The following is a 7,402-nucleotide window of genomic DNA, read 5'->3' on the forward strand; positions in this document are numbered from 1 at the left end:
TCGTTTGTCTTCGAAATAGACCTACTTCTTATAAGCTATAGCTCATTGTCTTCTTGTATAAGCAGTAAGGACAGAAGGAGCAGAAGTAAAGGATGCCGGTGTCGAAATACAGTTTTAATATTGTATTGCTATTTATATTTCACTCGGTCTGAAACGGAATTGTAGTGGTTTTATCCGTATTTAGTTTAAGTACATTACCAGTGAACCATTTATTTTGTTTATGCCGGGCGTTGTTACACATTTATGCATGAAAAAAATGCTGCTAATTAACAAAACTATGGACTTAACTTCATAAAATTAGATTAAATATAATATATCAGCTGTCTTTTTCTTTTTGAAATTGCAGTTATATGCAGCACACACAACAGGCATGTTTTTTCTTCGTTTTTTTTTTGTACTTCTTACCTCCGTTATACAACATTGTAAGCAGACGAATTTTTACAAAGGTGGGCGCTTAGCTCAGATCTGCCGTGTTTCGCGGTGGCACCGCAAAACACGGCAGAAATGAACTAAACGCCCACCGTTGTAAAAATTCGTCTGCTTACAATGTTGTGTATACGGAGGTAGAGCTGCGAAAAAAAACAAAGAAAAAACATGCCTGTTGTGTGTGCTGCATATAACTGCAATGTCAAAAGGAAAAAGACAACTGATTTATCATATTTCATGTAAATTTCATGAAGTTAAGTCTATAGTTTTGTTAATTAGCAGCATTTTTTTTTCATGCATAAATTTGTAACAACACCCGGCATACCATGCGGTGTATACAGTATTTTTCTTTTCTTGCAGATTCCCTTTGAAAAAAATGGAACTGTTGAAACAGTGGATAATAAATATGAAACGAGACAAATGGTGTCTCTCCGAGCTGTTAATTTCTAGAAGTTCTTTCAGTACTCCATCAAAACACTTGTTTATAATTTATGATGCAGTTTCACACAACCTATTGTTCAAGTCCCTAAATTATTTACTGTAGTTTTGGTGAACTGCATTTTCTTGAAAAAAAATAATGAAATTAACACTGTCTTTATTATATCATAAGCTTTACGTTTCGTAGGTGAGGATCTGAAGTTCATGTTGTTTTGGAAATGTCCAAGAAAACCAGCAATTGTTTGTACTGCCTTGTAACTAACTGCCTCCTACTCCTTGTCATGTACATATATTTGTCTTCTGAATGTGGAGAGCATAGGAAGCTGTGTTTCGTGGGATGCCGCTTAACTCTTGTCGTGTTTTTTAACCACTGATTTAACAAATCGTTGTTTTCTAAATGAAAAGTGTAGGTTTCTCTGTTGTATATACCTAATGCGCAAGTAATTGCAGTGTATTATTTTTATTATTATATTTGTAATTATTGAAAAGTGTTTTTCTCTTACATTTAATATGTAATTAATATATTTTCTGAAGAAAAAATCTTTAAGTGTTGAGTGTTCTCTTAATAAGCAAAATTATGTAATATCTTTTATTTCTGTTCCTTGTGTCCGTCCTGCTTATAGAGAAGACGATGAGCTGTAGCTTATAAAACGTAGGCCTATTCCGAAGACAAACGATAAACCAAATAAATGGTTCACTAGTAATATACTTAAACTAAAAACGGATAAAACCACTACAATTCCGTTTCTGACCCAGTGAAAAACAAATAGCAATAAAATATTAAATTTGTGTTTCGACGCCGGCATCCTTTATTTCTGCTCCTTGTAGCCTTACTGCTTATAGAAGAAGACGATGAGATGTAGCTTATAAAAAGGAAGGCCTATTTCAAAGACAAACTATTAATCAAATAAATGGTTCACTAGTAATAAAGTTAAACTAAATACGGACAAAACCTCTACAATTCCGTTTCAAACTCAGTGATAGCAATAAAATATTGAAATTGTATTTCGACACTCGCATCCAAAATAACGCAAAACTCTGTGGTAGGCCGTATTGTTGTTGGTATTTTGACTGGAAGGACATGAAATAATATAATTGAGCACCTACATGCAATGATGGGGTAAGTATGAATATATTTCGTAACTACTTACCCCATTATTGCACGTGGGTGCTCAATTATACACTAATATTAATCTGTGGTGCCACAGCCCTTGAAAGGTCAGACAGACCAGCCGGCTGTTGGCCACACGTTCACATTTCGATAATAATTATACTCTAATGTAAGAAAAAAACTGAAAGCGTGTTTGGTCATGTTTTACCCAAATTACAAGCTTGGGGATAACTGTTTACTACAGTTAGAGTTAGGCCCTACTTTCATTCTGTATCGTATGGTATAATAAATAGTTGTGCAACGTACAGAGACTGGGAAAACAATTTAATAAAATCATCCGAATCATACTCGTTCATTTTATAGGCAATCTTGCGGGTCGCATTTAAAAGAACCTAGAAATACGTGTATTAACATTTTCTTCAGTATATTTGCTAGGCCTTCTTGTCATACGTACATGACAACTTTGTTTAGGTTATTCTTTTAAGCTTTCCTTCTAGGAATAGCTCAACTGTTTTGAATTTAGCGTACATAAGATCTTTATTTTAGATTAAGTTACTAGCACATATTTGACGGAATACTAGGTTTTTGCACTTCAATTTAACTGATTTAAGCAAACGAAATTTTGACAGCGGGCGATTGCAATTTAACTTATCACCAGGAACACTGTTTTGGGCGCTTAAGTTAATGGCGGACGGTCGTTCAATTTTCTTGAAACATGGCGGCGCAAAGGCCTCTCCATATCTCTCTCTTTCTAACTCGTTGCCCCCGTCCTGAGAGGATAAAAAGAACCCCCGTCTCAAACGAGAGGCTCGGGTCAGGATCATCAAGCACTCTGAAATTACCAGGTTGTGAGATTGTAAACTGCGCATCCAGCGCATGCGCAGCCATCTCATGCACTGCCAGTGATATCCTTACCGGTATTTACTTCTTGCGAGTAAACGGAAGCTTGTTATTCGAATATACATGGGAATATACAAATGTGCAACGTAAATATTGCGTACCTACCTCTAAAGACAATTAAACGGAAGCTTGTTATTCGAATATTTACGTGTGAATATACAAATGTGCCATGTAAATATTGCGGATCCTTACCAGGATTCACTTTGTGCGAGAAAACGGAATTTTGCCATTCGAATTCTGTTTATGTACTTTTTGTATATTTACATGTGAATATACAAAATAATGGGCCACGTAAATGTTGCGTACCTGTCTGTAAAGGCAATTATTTAACTGGTTCGAAAGTGAGTGTATTTTTATTCCCTAAGGATGAAGATTTACGCCGGAAATACATCAGGGTGATGCATCGGGATAATTTTGTCAGTCAATGTATTTTTATTCCCTAAGGATGAAGATTTACGCTGGAAATATATCAGGGAGATGCACCGGGATAATTTTGTCTCAAATAAATGTGAGGTAAGTATTTAGTAGAATTTGAATAAGAGGTAATGTAACATCAAATGAAATGTAACCTATGTTGTAAAACTTAACTTGAGAAACAAAAACTAATGAGTATTAATTTGTTTCGCAGGTATGCGAGTTAAATTTTGAAACCCTGGATATTGAAAGAGAAGCATCAGTGTGTGATTCGAAGACTGGGAGATTATGAACAACAAATGTAACGTCCCCGTCTTAAGAAAGGTAAGTTGCAATTTGTAAAGGAAAATTAGTTAGGCTACATAAGCTGTAATAGCTTCCTATACACTAGTATAATTTGTTAGTACTGCGACTTGTTCACATCCTGAAAGACTCAGAATTATTATTTTGCTCCAGGTTTGAGGTTATGACCTTAACACCAATAAGACACATTGTTTTCTTTTATTGTTTATTTTGCTTCCATTCTATAAAATATAATTAAATAAGAATTGCATAAAATCTTCACCATAATCTGAAATAGTTTTCATATGTACAATTTATTTCAGATACGTGCCTTCAAAACTTCCTGACTGTCCTTCATATCTTTGTGAAGCATCATCATCCAGGAAGAATCCTATCGATCGTAGGGAACGTCTACAATACATTCGCCTTAAAGGTTCAATGGAGGAGAGTTTATCTGTGTATAAGAAACAAATGGAAATGATATTTAATTTTTTAGATGAACTTATTTCTAAATCGAAATTGGACAGTGATTGGGTACTTATGACGAAAGATACCTCTGTGTGTTTGTTGTTAATTTGTGAAGTTCCTTACCCAGAATACTGTAGCCTATTATGTAGTTATTAATAGGGATTAGTTATAGTGCATGTGAAAGATATACAAGTAAGAAGGATAGACAACGCAACTCTTCCAGTCATGGTAAGTGACATATGTAAGTTAAACACTATAGTGAATGACATTAGTGTTATATTTAAAAATTGAGAATATGCAGTTACTGACAAACTGGAATTGATTCAACACTTGCTAAACAGCTTGTGTATCGATCTGCCAGGAAAAGAGCCAATTAGTTTGCTATTTTTATAGTTCAACAAGTTTCTCTGTTAAATTGTAAGAAGTCAGCATGAGATATTCATGCAAGTTAATGGTTTTCTGGTCACTGGTACAATCTGTATCCATAGGCTACATTGTTACAGATACATAAGAAGCAATTCAGGTTTACTGTTGCCTTTGGAAATTACATTAAGTAGGGTCTGCAACAATTTTTCCACAAATACAATAATAGATCAACAGTCTTCAAATTTCTCAAATTATTTGCCCAAGAAAGTATACTTTCTAAAAGACGAAGATAAAATTGTCTTACTGCTCGTGGATGAAATCCATTTAAAAGCCCAGTTTGATTACAAGAGTGGGAATATAATAGTTGGTCAGGCAGAAGGAAATTCACAGTTTTTATGGCACAAAGTTTGGACACAAGTTATTTAGATGTAGCACATATCTTGCGTGTTGCAACCATAAAAGCCGAACATTTGTATTTGTTTGGAAGCGGTATTATTTTAAAGCTGGAGGAGATAGATTTCCACGTTTTTGACATTGTCTCAGTTAACAAAGCTATAAACAGAAATACTGTTTCATTATTTAGTAATGCCCCAATAGCAATCTCACAGACCGACCCCTGTACTTTATTTTTGACAGTGTAGGCCTACTTATTTTAAAGTGAGTTATGTCAGAAATAACTGGCTGAATCAAACAGATCAGGTTATTAGATTTAAATGTTTCTGTGATGGTATAGCTGCAGAGAAGGAGAGGCTTCTTTTGCTGCTCTTAAAGTCCTTCATGCCCTAGAGGACAATTTATTGAAATATGGTAAAACTCTGACGTGTTAAATTGTTAGTCGTTATTCAACAGTGTTTTCCATTAAATCATTAAAATGTGCGTAATACTAAAATGTTACAGGTGGCTATTAAAACACTTAAAAAGTTAAAAGTTTCAGGGCTTTAAGTACTGTCCTATCCTCAGTAGCTATTGAGTCAGCCAGCTAAAAACACGTATCAGGAACCAATACACTAAATTCTCAGAATATTACAGAATTTATGACTCGGTTTCTTGTGTGGTTGAGCAAAGGAATGACAGGTTTCAGTATGCAGGCAGTCGTCATTCTATCACACAACAGTTGTCTTGCTTGACTTATTTTAATTGGATCAACATATTGCATAGGAACTATTTTTTTAACTTGTTGGGTGCAAACAGATGACCTGGAAGACAGATGTGGTAACTACCATCAAATGAGTGCTGGGAATTACCACATATATGTCAGACAGGTTTATGAAACAGAAGCAAAATTAAGAGTACAAATTTATTTGCAGTTAATTATAAGATCTAACAAAGTAGGAAATATCTTAATTTCACAAAATGAAATCTATGTAAATGATTCAATGTGAAAGGTGGTCATTGATTTACATCATGAATTTAATGTCACTGTAATGGAGGATGACATAAATGATTTAGATGAGAGTACTTTTCCTGTATTGAGTCATTCCATGCCAAATCACTCAGCTTACAACCTTACATCCCCTGATCTTCATCACATTTGACATATTTGCAGACCTTGTTAAAGTAAATATTCATATAAAGAATTTAAAAGTAAAGGATTTTCTAGCATATGACTCTTTATTGGTATAAGTCAAATAATAGGCCTAATTAATTTACAGACATGGGAAAGGCATTAATCGAAAACTAACGAAAAAACCTTTCAAATGATATATATAACACAGCTATGTTTGTAATCATTTAGTTTTGCAAGGCCATATAATTTGACCTTTGAACTTGAATAATGCAAAATATGTCATCTCAAAAAATTCTGGAAAATTACACAGAAATTAGCAATATTAACTTCATAATTACCCAGAATATCAAACTGGGACACTAACATGTGATCATGAAATAAAATTTCATATAGTGAAATATACATCATAAAGCAATGTAAAAGTGAATTGGTCAGAGCTAAAAGGCATTAACTTATGTCAGTTTTTACAAGTTCTCATGAGAAGGAAAAAATGTTGTATCTTCAAAAGAATTTTTGTACACATTTTCACTCATTCAGTATTGTAGAGTACTGACAGACACGACGTTTTCAATAATGGATAAATATTTGGAGTTGTTTAATCATTTAAAAATAATTGTTATATAAAACTGATATAATGCCTATTAGCACGGAAATTGATTTCCAGTAATGGAATCAGTTTCAAATTTTATATATCTTTATTTTTATTCACCGAAATATGGTTATAGAATATTAAACAGTGTTAAGAAGTAGTCTGCTGTGTTTATCCAGTAGTAATACAAAACATAATAATTCAATTTTTAAACTATAGGTATTCAAAATTAATAACAAATACCCGCTAGATGATAATAATAGGTTTACTTGTATAAAAAGTCGTCAAGTCGTTATTTAAATATATATATAGCAAAAAATTAGCAAAAAAAAAAGGTGTTCAAATACATTATGTTATATTCTCTACCCATTACTGATTTGTTATCTCCTCCCCTGGCGGTAGTATCTCCTGCAGGCTATTTCAGAATTTTTTTTTTTAACTCAGTGCCTCAGGTTTCACACATTTAACTAATATTTTAATATCTTGTATCTTTTTAGAATTGGTTCGTACTTTTCCATCATAATATGTTTTATCTTGAAACTTAGTGCAAAGAATGTTTAACTCTAACTTTTTCAGAGTGTCTGTTTCATTGAAGAGACATTGTAAAATCTGAAATATACAAGATGTTAAAAAAAAGTATGCAATATTTTAGGAGGTGATAGTATGCATCAAAACAAGAAAATAATGTCTAATAGACATGAGTCCTACAACACATACTTTCGGAGCTCTGTTCACTTACTCATAGGAGGTGCTCAATGTGACGTCCATTTATGGCAATGCATTTCTCTGCCCTACAATACTGCAGGCTACCAGATAATCATACCGTAGTTGACACCTGGCTTGGACTAATGATAGGTCGCAAGGAATACTGAAAACAAAGGTCTGGTTGCAGATTTGAGTG

At 33.6% G+C, this 7,402-nt stretch overlaps 1 long non-coding RNA gene across 1 annotated transcript; it reads left to right on the top strand.

Annotated features, from left to right (window-relative positions):
• Positions 1 to 2,884: 2,884 nt before the first annotated feature.
• Positions 2,885 to 6,873, top strand: LOC138699961 (uncharacterized). Its single transcript, XR_011332140.1, has 3 exons — positions 2,885 to 3,388; positions 3,504 to 3,613; positions 3,895 to 6,873. It is a non-coding gene; the product is annotated as an uncharacterized lncRNA (long non-coding RNA).
• Positions 6,874 to 7,402: the final 529 nt, after the last annotated feature.

This window comes from Periplaneta americana, chromosome 1, assembly GCF_040183065.1.
Source record: "Periplaneta americana isolate PAMFEO1 chromosome 1, P.americana_PAMFEO1_priV1, whole genome shotgun sequence".
Classification (NCBI taxonomy): Eukaryota; Metazoa; Arthropoda; class Insecta; order Blattodea; family Blattidae; genus Periplaneta; species Periplaneta americana.